The sequence below is a fragment of the Bubalus kerabau genome, chromosome 12 (genome assembly GCF_029407905.1).
Source record: "Bubalus kerabau isolate K-KA32 ecotype Philippines breed swamp buffalo chromosome 12, PCC_UOA_SB_1v2, whole genome shotgun sequence".
NCBI lineage: Eukaryota > Metazoa > Chordata > Mammalia > Artiodactyla > Bovidae > Bubalus > Bubalus kerabau.
Window position 1 is genome coordinate 73,350,174 of NC_073635.1, and position 17,201 is coordinate 73,367,374.

Consider the following 17,201-nt stretch of genomic DNA (forward strand, 5'->3'; position numbering starts at 1 on the left):
TTTTTACTGACTGTATAGAGCTTCTCCATCTTTGGCTGCAAAGAATACAATCAATCTGATTTTGGTGTTGACCATCTGGTGATGTGCATGTGTAGAGTCTTCTCTTGTGTGATTGGAAGAGGGTGTTTGTTATGACCAGTGTGTTCTCTTGGCAAAATTCTGTTAGCCTTTTCCTGCTTCATTCTGTACTCCAATGCCAAATTTGCCTGTTACTCCAGGTGTTTCTTGACTTCCTACTTTTGCATTCCAGTCCCCTATAATGAAAAGGACATCTTTTTGAGGTGTTAGTTCTAAAAGGTCTTGTAGGCCTTCATAAAACCATTCAACTTCAACCTCTTCAGTGTTACTGGTTGGGGCATAGACTTGGATTACCATGATATTAAATGGTTTGCCTTGGAAATGAACAGAGATCATTCTGTAGTTTTTGTGATTTCATCCAAGTACTGTATTGCAGATTCTTTTGTTGACTATGATGGCTACTCCATTTTTTTCTAAGGGATTCCTGCCCACAATAGTAGATATAATGGTCATCTGAGTTAAATTCACCCATTGCAGTCCATCTTAGTTTGCTGATTCCTAGAATGTCGATGTTCACTCTTGCCAACTCCTGTTTGACCACTTCCAATTTGCCTTGATTCATGGACCTAACATTCCAGGTTCCTCTGCAATATTGCTCTTTACAGCATCCAACCTTGCTTCTATCACAAGTCTCATCCTCAACTGGGTGTTGTTTTTGCTTTGGCTCCATCCCTTCATTCTTTCTGGAGTTAATTCCCCACTATTCACCAGTAGTATATTGGGCACCTACTGACCTGGGGAGTTAATTTTTAAGCTCCTATCTTTTTGCCTTTTTATACTGTTCATGGGGTTCTCAAGGCAAGGATACTGAAGTGGTTTGCCATTCCCTTCTCCAGTGGACCACATTCTGTTAGACCTCTCCACCATGACCCGACTGTCTTGGATGGCCCCAAATGGCATGGTTTCGTTTCATTGAGTTAGACAAGACTGTGGTCTGTGTGATCAGATTTTTAATAGTATTAAAAAGTTAGAGTTTTGGAAGTTTTGGCCACAGCAATCAGAGCAGAAAAGAAATAAAAGGAATCCAAATTGGAAAAGAAGAAGTAAAACTCTCACTATTTGCAGATGGCATGATCCTCTACATAGAAAACCCTAAAGACTCCACCAGAAAATTACTAGAACTAATCAATGACTATAGTAAAGTTGCAGGATATAAAATCAACACACAGAAATCCCTTGCATTCCTATACACTAATAATGAGAAAACAGAAAGAGAAATTAAGGAAACAATTCCATTAACCATTGCAACGGAAAGAATAAAATACTTAGGAATATATTTACCTAAAGAAACTAAAGACCTATATATAGAAAACTATAAAACACTGGTGAAAGAAATCAAAGAGGACACTAATAGATGGAGAAATATACCATGTTCATGGATTGGAAGAATCAATATAGTGAAAATGAGTATACTACCCAAAGCAATTTATAGATTCAATGCAATCCCTATCAAGCTACTAACGGTATTCTTCACAGAGCTAGAACAAATAATTTCACAATTTGTATGGAAATACAAAAAAACTCGAATAGCCAAAGCAATCTTGAGAAAGAAGAATGGAACTGGAGGAATCAACCTGCCTGACTTCAGGCTCTACTACAAAGCCACAGTTATCAAGACAGTATGGTACTAGCACAAAGACAGAAATATAGATCAATGGAACAAAATAGAAAGCCCAGAGATAAATCCATGCACATATGGACACCTTATCTTTGACAAAGGAAGCAAGAATATACAATGGATTAAAGACAATCTCTTTAACAAGTGGTGCTGGGAAAACTGGTCAACCACTTGTAAAAGAATGAAACTAGAACACTTTCTAACACCGTACACAAAAATAAACTCAAAATGGCTTAAAGATCTAAATGTAAAACCAGAAACTATAAAACTCCTAGAGGAGAACATAGGCAAAACACTCTCTGACATACATCACAGCAGGATCCTCTATGACCCACCTCCCAGAATATTGGAAATAAAAGCAAAAATAAACAAATGGGACCTAATTAAACTTAAAAGCTTCTGCACAACAAAGGAAACTATTAGCAAGGTGAAAAGGCAACCTTCATAATGGGAGAAAATAATAGCAAATGAAGCAACTGACAAACAACTAATCTCGAGAATATACAAGCAACTCCTACAGCTCAACTCCAGAAAAATAAATGACCCAATCAAAAAATGGGCCAAAGAACTAAATAGACATTTCTCCAAAGAAGACATACAGATGGCTAACAAACACATGAAAAGATGCTCAACATCACTCATTATCAGAGAAATGCAAATCAAAACCACTCTGAGGTACCATTTCACGCCAGTCAGATTGGCTGCGATCCAAAGGTCTACAAGCAATAAATGCTGGAGAGGGTGTGGAAGAAAAGGGAACCCTCTTACACTGTTGGTGGGAATGCAAACTAATACAGCCACTATGGAGAACAGTGTGGAGAGTCCTTAAAAAGTTGGAAATAGAACTGCCTTATGGTCCAGCAATCCCACTGCTGGGCATACACACTGAGGAAACCAGAAGGGAAAGAGACACGTGTACCCCAGTGTTCATCGCAGCACAGTTTATAATAGCCAGGACATGGAAGCAACCTAGATGCCCATCAGCAGATGAATGGATAAGAAAGCTGTGGTACATATACACAATGGAGTATTACTCAGCCATTAAAAAGAATACATTTGAATCCGTTCTAACGAGGTGGATGAAACTGGAGCCTATTATACAGAGTGAAGTAAGCCAGAAAGAAAAACACCAATACAGTATACTAACGCATATATATGGAATTTAGAAAGATGGTAACAATAACCCTGTGTACGAGACAGCAAAAGAGACACTGATGTATAGATCAGTCTTTTGGACTCGGCGGGAGAGGGAGAGGGTGGGGAGATTTGGGAGAATGGCATTTAAACATGTATAATATCATGTATGAAACGAGTCACCAGTCCAGGTTCGATGCACGATACTGGATGCTTGGGGCTGGTGCACTGGGACGACCCAGGGGAGGGTGTGGGGACGGGGGAGGGAGGGGGCTTCAGGATGGGGGGCACGGGTGTACCTATGGCAGATTCATTTCGATGTTTGGCGGAGCTAATACAATATTGTAAAGTTTAAAAATAAAATAAAATTTAAAAAAATAAAAATAAAATAAATAAAAAGTTAGAAATAAGTAAACTCCTGTTTAAGTTTAAGGGGTTTGTTTCAAGTCTAAAATCAATACTGTACATGAATTTTTACAGATTCTATTCTTGAATCAACAGCATCATCCTAAGGTTGAACAAGGTCTCTGGAAGCACAACAGACTACTTTTAAACCTTCAGAGATTTGTAAAATACAAGGTTTTAAGTGTAAGCTATTCATTTTCCTTTAAAAGCGGAAAGAATATGGATTAACAGAGTTTTTGTTTTTTAAACCTAATGTTCTAAGGAAAGTGTTTCTTTTTTTAAAAAAACTAAAACAGCAATATGTGTTGAAAACTGGGAGAAATATATACTTATTTGAATTTAGACATAAAAAATAACATTACTAATAGGAATCACATGCCCCAGCTCTATGAGACCTTCATCTGTACTTCAGGCCCATCTGATTCACCTTAGGAGTCAAACTGGGATTGTGTGATTTTTTTTTTTTTTTTTTTTTTTTTTTAAGAAGAACCAAGGTTAAGACTTAGACACACTAAGAATGTTCTACAAGAAGTTTACATTGGATGGTTCTGACTAAATTCACTCTTTCACTCAGCAACCATGCTCACAAGTATCCATCCCAATAGGTGGAAGCCTTGGGTATTCCAAAACAGTGTTTGATCCAAAAGCTTATCATATTTAATTCTGGAGGACATTACATGAAAAACTTTTTTTTTTTTTTTTTTTAGGTAATTTCCCCCTTTATTTTATTTATTTATTTATTTTATTGGAGGCTAATTACTTTGCAATATTGAATTGGTTTTGCCATACATCAACATGAATCTGCCACGGGTGTACAAGTGTTCCCCGTCTTGAACCCCCCTCCCACCTCCTTCCCCATCCCTTCCCTCTGGGTCGTCCCAGTGCACCAGCCCCGAGCACCCTGTAATGTGCATTGAACTTGGACTGGTGATTCGTTTCACATATGATATTATACATGTTTCAATGCCATTCTCCCAAATCATCCCACCCTCACCCTCTCCCACAGAGTCCAAAAGACTGTTCTATACATCTGTGTCTCTTTTGCTGTCTCGTATACAGGGTTATCATTACCATCTTTCTAAATTCCATATATATGCATTCAGTTCAGTTCAGTTCAGTTCAGTCAGTCAGTCGTGTCTGACTCTTTGCGATCCCATGAATCACAGCACGCGCCAGGCCTCCCCGTCCATCACCAACTCCCAGAGTTCACTGAGACTCACATCCATCAAGTCAGTGATGCCATCCAGCCATCTCATCCTCTGTCATCCCCTTCTCCTCCTGCCCCCAATCCCTCCCAGCATCAGAGTCTTTTCCATTGAGTCAACTCTTCGCCTGAGGTGGCCAAAGTACTGGAGTTTCAGCTTTAGCATCATTCCTTCCAAAGAAATCCCAGGGCTGATCTCCTTCAGAATGGACTGGTTGGATCTCCTTGCAGTTAGTAAACTGTATTGGTGTTTTTCTTTCTGGCTTATTTTGCTCTGTATAATAGGAGGCTCCAGTTTCATCCACCTCATTAGAACTGATTCAAATGTATTCTTTTTAATGGCTGAGTAATACTCCATTGTGTATATGTACCACAGCTTTCTTATCCATTCATCTGAATTTTGCAGACTGCCCAGACAAAAAATTAGTCTCTGAGATGGAGTTTATCTCACATTAGAAATGTCATAAGTAAATAATTATAGAGGACTAATGGCTTTTAAACCCTACATTTTAAAACACTAAAAATTTTAAAAATCCATGAGTTTATACTGATTTTTATAAGACATAAAATAGATAATAGGAAGGGAAAGCCCTTTTTTGAAGTAGAAGGTCAATTCACAAATGTAGACAGATTGACAGAAAAATAGCAGCCCTTGTTGTCATAAATAATTCAGACAAAATCCATCATTGTCTGAATGTACAGTGCAAGTTCTGGGGTTGGAGGAGACAGCATTTTCATGGACTCCAAGTATCTTCTCAGACTAATTCTTTAGGAAAGAATTATATTTTCAAAGTAGAACTATCTGGCAAGCATCTGGCTAAGCAAGTAACCAGAGTAAATATTATTAATAGCGAACCTACTGACACCCTTGGCTTTTTTTCTTGTTTCTTTAAAAATTTAAGTATCATTGATTTACAATGTTGTGTTAACTTCTGCTCTACAGCAGTGATTCAGTTACACATATACATACATTCTTTTAAGTTAAATAAGCAGGGTAACAATATGCAGGTCATACTCCTTTCCCAATTTTGACCCAGGCGGTTGTTCCATGTGCAGTTCTAACTGTTGCTTCTCCACCCACATACAGGTTTCTCAGGAGACAGGTAAGGTGGTCTGGGATTCCCATCTTTTTAAGTTTTCCAGTTTGTTGTGATCTACAGAGTCAAAGGCTTTAGCATAGTCAAGGAAGCATAAGTAGATGTTTTTCTGAGCAGAAACCGTATGGTCTGCAAAGCCTGGAAATGTACTTCCTGGTCCTTTACAGGAAAACTCTGCCCACCCTGCCCCAGAGCTCTGCTGTTCTAAGCGAGGTCTGTGGACCAGCAGCATCGGCTGGCCTGGGAGGCCATTAGAACATGGAATCTTGTCTTTACCCCAGACCTACTGACTCGGAATCTCCAGATCCCAGGTGAGTCCTGCTCACAGTACAGTTTGAGAAGCGCTGGTTTAGAGGCCCTGCTCTATCATCCTGTGGTTGCACCCTCCCCAGGTTCAGACAGCCAGAGAGGACCAAGGGGTGTGGCCACATGGAGCCCCGCCCCCTCCAGGCCATCCTCTCAGCACCTGGACCCTAGAACCCCTGCTCCCAGCCCCAGTGCAGGCCTCCCTCCTGGTGCCCATGTCCCAGCCCGACAGGTGGTCAAGATACAGCTGTTTATGGGTGGGAAGAGGGTGGCCTAAGCTTGGACTTGAAGGCCGGGGGCACTCTTGCTTGAGCAGCAGATTCCTCAGGGCAGAGAGTGTCAGAGCCAGAGGGGAAGAGCAGGGGGAAGGCTGGGGGCTGGGGCGGCCCCTCCCTCTGTTGTCCTGCCTTCTGGCTTGGAGCTCAGTGTCTAAAACCCCAGTCCACCAGGTTTTAATAGTTATGTAGGTGTACTTGACAGTTTTGTTTGATTGATTTATAACTTTTAAATATTTAAACATATAGTATGTACTTCATTTGCACTCTTGACCCAGGGCTCACAGATATGAGTGGCAGGTCTGCTAAATGTTTCTCAGCATGTGTTCAGAGGACCCCCGTGCATCAAAACCGACTGGATTTTTGGTTAAAAATTCAAATTCCTAGGCCCCACTTGTGTAACTCTCTGGATCAGATCTTTGGGGCTGGAGCCCAGTAACCTGCATTCTGACCCCTCCCCTCGTGACTCTGATCCACAGCAGAGTTGTAGGAACACTTGTAATGGGGGACAGGGGGATGTAGAGGGGAGCTGCCATGAGTGATGGAGGTCTCAGATCAGAGGAAGGTGCTGACCACAAGCTCACACCTTTCTGCTTCTCTCATGATTCTTCTCACAACCTGGCCTGACTCCACCCCTGGGGAGTTGGCTGCAGGGAGAAGCTGCCAGAACAGGGCAAGGGTGTCCTCCTGCAGACCTTGGGGCTTTCGGTGGGTGGGTGGGGTTGCCCTGCAGAAGAAGGGATCCAAATCAGGGGCAATAGGAGCAAAGGGGCTGTGGGAGCCTGGAGGGACCATCCGGACCCACCGAGGGAGTCGAGCTGAAGGGCTGGGAAGATCGTTGGACAGGAGAGAACTCCGGGTCCTGCCAGGACACGGGAGTAGCTAGGACAGACTGTGTGGTCTCACCTGCCTGGGCTCAGAGGCTGCATCTGTTAATTAGGAGTCATATGATCTTGAGCAATTTCCTTAAGCTCTGTAGGCTTGTTTCCTTGTCTGTGAGATGGGGATCCTAACACCCTCTAGGCTTGTGTTACAGGTAAACATGGTAATTACGTAAAAACACACCTTTGCTATACAGGGCAGAATAGACAGCAGGGCGGTTGCTGTTTACTGTGAAGCTTGTCACCTTACACCTCTGCACTTCTTGATACTTAATAGCATAGGCTCTTGTCATTGGCTGTTAAGACCAATTTCCTCAGACCACAGGCGCAGGAAGGCTCCAGTCACAGATATGTGTCAGACCCGCACTTGGCCACTGACCTAGAGCTCACTGAGCTTCCCTGTCCGGAGAGACTCCTGAAGTTTCTGCCGAGCTGCTCCCTGGCTTCGTTCCCAGAATTTCCCTCCCGGCAAACCACATCTTGGGAATCCTGCTCATATGTTTGTGATGAACCAAGGCTAGGCTTGTATGAAACCTCCAGGGGCAACTGTACCATACTGAAAATCACCACCAGAGGGCAGCAGAATCCACGAGTACAGGTGCGGAGCATGGAAAGGCCATGGAATGAGGGACCAGGAAGGCCTCACGAACTAATACAGTTATGTAAAGTCTAAAAATAAAATAAAATAAATAAAAATAAAAAAGAGGGGCCTCCAGCATTGCCTCACCCTCATTCACCCCACCTTCCACACACAGAAAGGCACACTTCTGCTCCTGCAGAATCACCTGATCCATGTATATCCAGCTATCTTCTCCAGGTACAGTCCTTTATATCCTCATTATGGCAAAGGACGGTGGTTTGTAAACTTGGCTGCAAATTCGAATCACCAGGAGAACTCTATAAAATCCCAGTGCTGAGGCCTCATCTCAACTAAATCAGAATCTCAAGGAGGGAAGGCAGGAGTCAACACTTTTTATTAATAAAACCCCACAGGTGATTCCACCCTGCAGCCAACTGGACCACTGTTGGAGGCAAAAGATCTCATTTCTTCCCAAATGAAAAATGCTTTCATTCATATTTCTGACAAAACATGATCCATTGAAGAAGGGAATGGCAAGCCACTTCAGTATTATTGCCTTGAGAACCCCATGAACAGTATGAAAAGGCAAAAAGATAGGACACTAAAAGATGAATTCCCGAGACTGGTAGGTGCCCAATATGCTACTGGAGAAGAGTTGAGAAATAACTACAGAAAGAGTGAAGAGACAGAGCCAAAGAGAAAACAATGCCCAGTTGTGGATGTGACTGGTGATGGAAGTAAAGTCTGACATTGTAAAGAACAATATTGCATAGGAACATGGAATGTTAGGTCCATGAATCAAGGTAAATTGGAAGTGATCAAACAGGAGACGGCAAGAGTGAACATCGACACTTTGGGATATCAGTGAACTAAAATAGACTGGAATGGGTGAATTTAATTCAGATGACCATTACTTCTACTACTGTGGGCAAGAATCCCTTATATGAAATGTAGTAGCCCTCATAGTCAACAAAAGAGTCCTAAATGCAGGTACCTGGGCACAATCTCAAAAACAACAGGATGATCTCGTTTGTTTCCAAGGAAAACCATTCAATATCACAGTAATCCAAGTCTATGCCCCAACCACTAAAGCTGAAGTTAAATGGTTCTATGAAGACCTAGAAGACCTTATAGATCTAACACCAAAAACAGATGTCCTTTTCATCATAGGGGATTGGGATGCAAAAGCAGGAAGTCAAGAGATACCTGGAATAACAGGCAAATTTGGACTTGGAGTAGGGCAAAGAAGCAGGGCAAAGGATAACAGAGTTTTGCCCAGAGAACACACTGGTTATAGCAAACACCCTCATCAAAGCAATACAAGAGACAACTCTACACATGGACATCACCAGATGGTCAATATTGAAATCAGATTTATTATATTCTTTTCAGCCAAAGATGAGAAGCTCCATACAGTGGGAAAAAAACAAGACTGGGAGCTGACTGTGGTTCAGATAATGAACTCATTGCAAAATTCAGACTTAAATTTATAAAAGTAGGGAAAACCACTATACCATTCAGGTATGACCTAAATCAAATCCCTTATGATTATACAGTAGAAGTAACAAATATATTCACGTGATTAGATCTGATAGACAGAGTGCCTGAAAAACTATGGATGTAAGTTCATAACATTGTACAGAAGGCCATGATCAAAGTCACCCCCAAGAAGAAGAAATGCAAACAGACAAAATGGCTGTCTGAGGAGGCCTTACAAATAATTGAGAAAGAAGAGAAGCAAAGGAGAAAAGTAAAGATATAGCCCTCTGAATGCAGAGTTCGAAAGAAGAGCAAGGAGTGAAAAGAAAGCCTTCCTCAGTGATCAATGCAAAGAAATAGAGGAAAACAATAGAATGGGGAAGACTGGAGATCTCTTCAAGAACATTAGGGAGACCAAGGGAACATTTCAAGCCAAGAGGGACACAATAAAGGACAGAAGAGTTATGGACTTAATAGAAGCAGAAGATATTAAGAAAAGGGGGCAAGAATAACCAGAACTATGCAAAAAATATCTTAATGACCTAGATAACCACAATGGTGTGATCACTCAGTTAGAGTCACACAACCTGGAATGTGATGTAAAGTGGACCTTAGGAAGCATCACTATGAACAAAACTAGTGAAGGTGATGGAATTCTAGTTGCTCTATTTCAAATCCTAAAGATAATGCTGTGAAAGTGCAGCATTCAAATGCCAGCAAATTTGGAAAGCTCAGCAGTGGCCACAGGACTGGAAAAGGTCAGTTTTCATTCCAATCCCTAAGAAAGGCAACGCCAAAGAATACTCAAACTATCACAAAATTTGCACTCATCTCACACACTAGTAAAGTAATGCTCAAAATTCTCCAAGAGAGGTTTAATCAGTACATAAACTGAGAACTTCCAGATGTTCAAGCTGGCTTTAAAAAAGGCAGAGGAAAGAGATATCAAATTGCCAACATCCATTGGATCATAGAAAAAGGAGGAGAGATCCAGAAAAAAACATCTACTTTGGGTTTATTGACTATGCCAAAGCATTTGACTGTGTGAATCACAACAAACTGCACAGAATTCTTCAAGAGATGGGAATACCAGACCACCTGACCTGCCTCCTGAGAAACCTGTATACAGGTCAGAAGCAACAGTTATAACTGCACATGGAACCACAGACTTGTACCGAATTGGGAAAGGAGTACATCAAGGTTGTATATTGTCACCCTGCTTATTTATTTTATATGCAGAGTACATCATGCTAAATCCCAGGCTGGAGGAAGCACAAACTAGAATTAAGATTGCCGGGAGAAATATTAGTAACCTCAGATATGCAGGTGGTTCCACGCTTATGGCAGAAAGTGAAGAACTAAAGAGCTTTTTGATGAAAGTGAAAGGAGAGTGAAAAAAATGGCTTGAAAATCAGCATTCAAAAAATGAAGATTGTATCTTCTGGTCCCATCACTTCATGGCAAATAGATGGGGAAACAATGGAAACAGTGGCAGACTTTATTTTGGGGGGCTCCAAAATCACTGCAGATGGTGACTGCAGCCATGAAATTAAAAGACACTTGTTCCTTGGAAGAAAAGTTATGCCCTACCTAGACAGTATATTAAAAATCAGAGACATTACTTTACCAACAAAGGTCCATCTAGTCAAAGCTATGGTTTTTCCAGTAGTCATGTGTGGATGTGAGAGTTGGACTATAAAGAAAGCTGAGCGCTGAAGGACTGATGCTTTTGAACTGTGGTGTTAGAGAAAACTCTTGAGAGTCCCTTGGACTGCAAGGAGGTCCACCTAGTCCTTCCTAAAGGAAATCAGTCCTGAATATTCATTGGAAGGACTGATGTGGAAGCTGAAACTCCAATACTTTGGCCACCGGATGTGAAGAACCAACTCATTGAAAAGACCCTGATGCTGGGAAAGATCAAAGGCAGGAGAAGGGGTCAACAGAGGATGAGATGGCTGGATGGCATCACCGACTCTATGGACAAGAGTTTGAGTAAGCTCTGGGAGTTGGGGATGGACTTGGAGGCCTGGCGTGCTGCAGTTCATGGGGTTGCAAAGAGTCGGACACGACTGAGTGACTGAACTGAAAGGAGTTGATTATGTGAGGGGTTTTATTTATTTTTTGTAGTCTTTAATTTTATCTATGTCTTAGGTATATTCGTTGTGGTTAATATTTGGTGTTTCAAAAAGAACATAATTACATGGCCCCCTTATTAGGAGGGCTGAGTGTTAATACTTTTTCCTCCAGGTCTAGTCCCAGGCCTGCCCTAGTAGGTGCTGAGGAAGGCTGGATTTTAACTACTCAGTGAAAAATCCTAATGGTGCATGTAAGGAGTTAGGGAAGGACACCTTTAGGACAGAAGGCTGTGTCCACAGGAGGATGTGGGAGTGATTCTAGTCTGTCCAGAGGGACAGGCCTCCACCAGCTGAGTCCTGCCTCTTCTCCTGCTTCATCTCCAGACTTTGTCTCACTCTAGCCTGAGCTCCAACGTGTCTTACCTGTTTTAGTTTCTCAAATCCACTAACCTCTCCTTTGCTCTGGACCTTTGGGTTCATCCTTTTCTGCCAAGGAACGCCCCCACCCCCACCCCCGCATCTTTTATTGACTGACTCTTACTCTCCTCTCAGGTCACAAGTGAGACATGGCTCTACCCAGCAGGACTCTTTCTCCCTGAAATGAACCCCTGTCTTCCCTGTCCCCCGCCCCCCCACCCCCCGACTCCCCTGTGTTGTCTCCTTTCTCCTCTCCTTTAGCCTGGAAGAGCGGCAGCTGTGTCTCCTCCAGGGACCCCAGCACCTGTCTGGGAGCCTGAGCACAGGAGGGCTCAGTATTCAGTGGATGACTTTGAAAGCACCCAGGTGGTAGGCGAACAACTTTCCAAGTCTCAAATGTGTCCACTTGCTTCTCTTTTCCTCTTGGACTTAGGACTTAGTGGCTAATAAACTTCAGGTGTTTGGGGGAGGGTAAGGACACATGCATTATTTAAATAGAAGACAGTTGGTGAGAGAAGGGAGAAAAGAACCGGGAAGTTCAGGAAGAGCATGGCCAACAGCCAGTTGCTGTGATTCACACAAAGCCTGTCCTGTGTGTGTGAAAGAGGTTCCCAGGATGAACACACCATGGAGGTGTTCCCTGAGGGCTCACTCTGGCTGGTTCTCTGATAGGCTGAGGCTCTGAGGTCAAGGCTGTGAATGGAAACTCAACTCGAGGGAAACACGTGTTATGTCTCTTTGTATAAATGGTTGCTACTCTAGCACCCCCAAATAAGCTGCTTAAATAGGGATGGCACACATTTTAGTGTCCAAATCTCTCATCCACTCCCAGGGAAGGAAGGACTGGTTATCCCTGAGTCCTACCCTTCAACCTCTGAGAACTCTTCACTCTCTTTCCCCAGAAGAGCAGGGTTGAGGATAGGAGAAGGCTTGTCGTGTCTCCATCCCCATCTCCCTGACTGTTGAGTGAGCCCATGACTGAGAGGTGGGGAGGAGGTGAGGTGAATGAGTGTCCTCTGGTCCCACAGCCAGTCCTCCCCCGGCCCTGCCCCCAGCACCTCCACCCTTCCGTTCCCTCTGCCATTGGACTTGCCCTTGGATTTCTTCTCATATTCATGCAAGGTTTCCCAGAGTTCTATCTCAGAGCTGAAATCTTTCTTAAACTATCTTCTTTGTTGTTTAAAGGCTATTCCTTGATAGTTGAGTGATTTCGCTCAGGAGGAAGGGGAGAACCATGAGTATGGAAAAGCCAGGAGGGTCTGAGGTGTTGATTAGTTTCTTATCTCACTTTTAAACTAGGGTGCGGGGCACTTAACACACAGCAAAGGCAAACATCACAGCATTTTCACCAGAACCAGATCCCCTACAACTGTGACAGGGATGAAGAGTTACCTTTGTTGGCCCCTGACCTTCATGTCACCAGTAGCCCCTCCCAATATACTCCAGGTCTTTGATCTGTTCTTATCTCTCCTCAAAGTGAAAGTAAAAGTATTAGTCACTCAGTCATGTCCTATTCTTTGTGACCCCATGGACTGTAGCCTGCCAGGCTTCTCTGTCCATGGATTCTCCAGGAAAGAATACTGGAGTGGGTAGTCATTACCTTTTCCAAGGGATCTTCCCAATCCCAGGGATCAAACCCAGGTCTCCCACATTGCAGGCAGATTCTTAACCATCTGAACCACAGGGAAACCCTTGAACTCATGTTTATTATCTGACTCCATTTGTTGGGTGGAAAATTATCTCATTAGCTTAATTGCATAATAATGACAAAAGAAAAGGAGTGGTATCAAAATAAGACTTAAGCTCTTTATCCAGTGTTTCAAAGGGAAGAAATAAATCATTCCAGAAACTGCCCTAATGTAAAATTCCAAAGAAAAAGTGAAAGAAAGTGAAAGTGGCTCAGTCATGTCCCGCTCTTTGAGACTCCATGGATATAGTCCATTGAATTTTCTAGGCCAGAGGACTGGAGTGGGTAGCCTTTTCTTTCTCCAGGGGATCTTCCCAACCCAGGATTGAACCCAGGTCTCCCGCATTGCACGTGGATTCTTTATCAACTGAGCCACCAGGGGAGCCCAAGTGCAGTACTAAATCAATGGCTTGTGATGATTTAGAAAAGGAAGCGGTCATAATTGGAACAACCTTTTGGGTTCAATAAATAAAGGATTGTAATGCTGAATCAAATGCATATGCTTATAAAGGTTGATGGATCTGAAGAAAACTGTAGTGAAATCCTAGCATTAAGATTTTAGCAGGCAACTGTCAGTTTCTTAAGATGTTCTTGAGATATAGTAATGAGTATGAGTATATATATCCATCAGTTCAGTTCAGTTCAGTCACTCAGTCGTGTCCAACTTTTTGCGACCCTATGAATCGCAGCTCGCCAGGCCTCCCTATCCATCATCAACTCCCGGAGTTTACTCAGACTCACATCCATTGAGTCAGTGATGCCATCAGCCATCTAATCCTCTGTTGTCCCCTTATCCTTCTGCCCCCAATCCCTCCCAGCATCAGAGTCTTTTCCAATGAGTCATCTTCGCATGAGGTGGCCAAAGTACTGGAGTTTCAGCTTTAGCATCATTCCCTCCAAAGAAATCCCAGGGCTGATCTCCTTCAGAATGGACTGGTTGGATCTCCTTGTAGTCTAAGGGACTCTCAAGAGTCTTCTCCAACACCACAGTTCAAAAGTATCAATTCTTCGGCACTCAGCTTTCTTCACAGTCCACCTCTCTTATCCATACATGACCACAGGAAAAACCATAGCTTTAATTAGATGGACCTTTGTTGGCAAAGTATTGTCTCTGCTTTTCAATATGCTATCTAGGTTGGTCATAACTTTTCTTCCAAGGAGCAAGTGTTTTTTTAATTTCATGGCTGCAGTCACCATATACAGTGATTTTGGAGCCCACCAAAAAATAAACACTGATACTGTTTCCACTGTTTCCCCATCTATTTCCCATGAAGTGATGGGACCAGATGCCATGATCTTCGTTTTCTGAATGTTGAGCTTTAAGCCAATTTTTTCACTCTCCCCTTTCACTTTCATCAAGAGACTTTTGAGTTCCTCTTCACTTTCTGCCATAACGGTGGTGTCATCTGCATACATGAGGTTATTGATGTTTCTCATGGTAATCTTGATTCCAGCTTGTGCTTCTTCCAGCCCAGTGTTTCTCATGATGTGCTCTGCATATAAGTGAAATAAGAAGGGTGACAATATACAGCCTTGACATACTCCTTTTCCTATTTGGAACCAGTCTGTTGGTCCATGTCCAGTTCTAACTGTTGCTTTCTGACATGCATACAGGTTTCTCAAGAGGCAGGTCAGGTGGTCTGGTATTCCCATCTCTTTCAGAGTTTTCCACAGTTTATTGTGATCCACACAGTCAAAGGCTTTGGCATAGTCAATAAAGCAGAAATAGATGTTTTTCTGGAACTCTCTTGCTTTTTCCATGATCCAGAGGATGTTGGCAATTTGATCTCTGGTTCTTCTGCCTTTTCTAAAACGAGCTTGAACATCTGGAAATTCACGGTTCATGCATTGCTGAAGCCTGGCTTGGAGAATTTTGAGCATTACTTTACTAGTGTGTCAGATGAGTGCAATTGTGCGGTAGTTTGAGCATTCTTTGGCATTGCCTTTCTTTGGGATTGGAATGAAAACTGACCTTTTACAATCGTGTGTCCACTGCTGAGTTTTCCAAACTTCCTGGCATATTGACTGCAGCATTTTCACAGCATCATCTTTTAGGATTTGAAAGAGCTCAACTGGAATTCCATCACCTCCACTAGCTTTGTTTATAGTGATGCTTTCTAAGGCCCACTGGACTTCACATTCCAGGATATCTGGCTCTAGGTGAGTGATCACACCATCATGATTATCTTGGTCGTGAAGATCTTTTTTGTACAGTTCTTCTGTGTATTCCTCCCACCTCTTCTTAATATCTTCTGATTCTGTTAGGTGCATACTATTTCTGTCCTTTATTGAGCCCATCTTTGCATGAAATGTTCCCTTGGTATTTATAATTTTCTTGAAGAAATCTCTATTCTTATCTCTAGTTGTTTTCCTCTATTTCTTTGCATTGATCGCTGAGGAACACTTTCTTATCTCTTCTTGTTATTCTTTGGAACTCTGCATTCAGATCCTTATATCTTTCCTTTTCTCCTTTGCTTTTTGCTTCTCTTCTTTTCACAGCTATTTGTAAGGCCTCCTCAGACAGCTATTTTGCTTTTTTGTATTTCTTTTCCATGGGGATGTTCTTGATCCCTGTCTGCTGTACATGTCACGAACCTCATTCCATAGTTCATCAGGCACTCTATCTATCAGATCTAGTCCCTTAAATCTATTTCTCACTTCCACTGTATAATCATAAGGGATTTGATTTAGGTCATACCTGAATGGTCTAGTGGTTTTCCCTACTTTCTTCAATTTAAGTCTGAATTTGGCAATAAGGAGTTCATGATCTGAGCCACAGTCAGCTCCTGGTCTTGTTTTTGTTAACTGTATAGAGCTTCTCCATCTTTTGTTGCAAAGAATATAATCAATCTGATTTCAGTGTTGACCATCTGGTGATGTCCATGTGTAGAGTCTTCTCTTGTGTTGTTGGAAGAGGGTGTTTGCTATGACCAGTGCATTTTCTTGGCAAAACACTATTAGTCTTTGCCCTGCTTCATTTCGTACTCCAAGGCCAAATTTGCCTGTTACTGCAGGTGTTTCTTGGCTTCCTACTTTTGCATTCCATTCCCCTATGATTAAAAGGACATCTTTTTTGGGTGTTAGTTCTAAAAGGTCTTGTAGGTCTTCATAGAACTGTTCAACTTCAGCTTCTTCAGCATTACTGGTTGGGGCATAGACTTGGATTACTGTGATATTAAATGGTTTGCCTTGGAAATGAACAGAGGTCATTGTGTCATTTTTGAGATTGCATCCATGTACTGCATTATAGACTCTTTTGTTGACCATGATGGCTACTCCATTTCTTCTAAAGGATTCCTGCCCGCAGTAGTAGATATAATGATCATCTGAGTTAAATTCACCCATTCCCATCCATTTTAGTTCACTGATTCCAAAAATGTCAACATTCACTCTTGCCATCTCTTATTTGACCACTTCCAATTTGCCTTGATTCATGGACCTGACATTCCAGTTTCCTATTATTGTTCTTTAGAGCATCGGACCTTGCTTCTATCACCAGTCACATCCACAGCTGGGTATTGTTTTTGCTTTGTCTCCATCCCTTCATTCTTTCTGGAGTTATTTCTCCACTGATCTCCAGTAGCATATTGGGCACCTACTGATCTGGGGAGTTCCTCTTTCAGTATCCTATCATTTTGCCTTTTCATACTGTTCATGGGGTTCTCAAGGCAAGAATACTGAAGGCATTTGCAATTCCCTTCTCCAGTGGACCACATTCTGTCAGCCCTCTCCCTGACGACCTGCCTGTCTTCAGTGGCCCCAAGGGCATGGCTTAGTTTCATTGAGTTAGACAATGCTGTGGTGCTAGTGTTATTAGATTTCCTAGTTTTCTGTGATTATGCTTTCAGTGTATCTGCCCTCTGATGCCCTCTCGCCTACTGTCTTATTTGGGTTTCTCTTACCTTGGATGTGGGGTATCTCTTCACGGCTGCTCCTTATTTTGGACGAGGTGTATCTCCTCACCC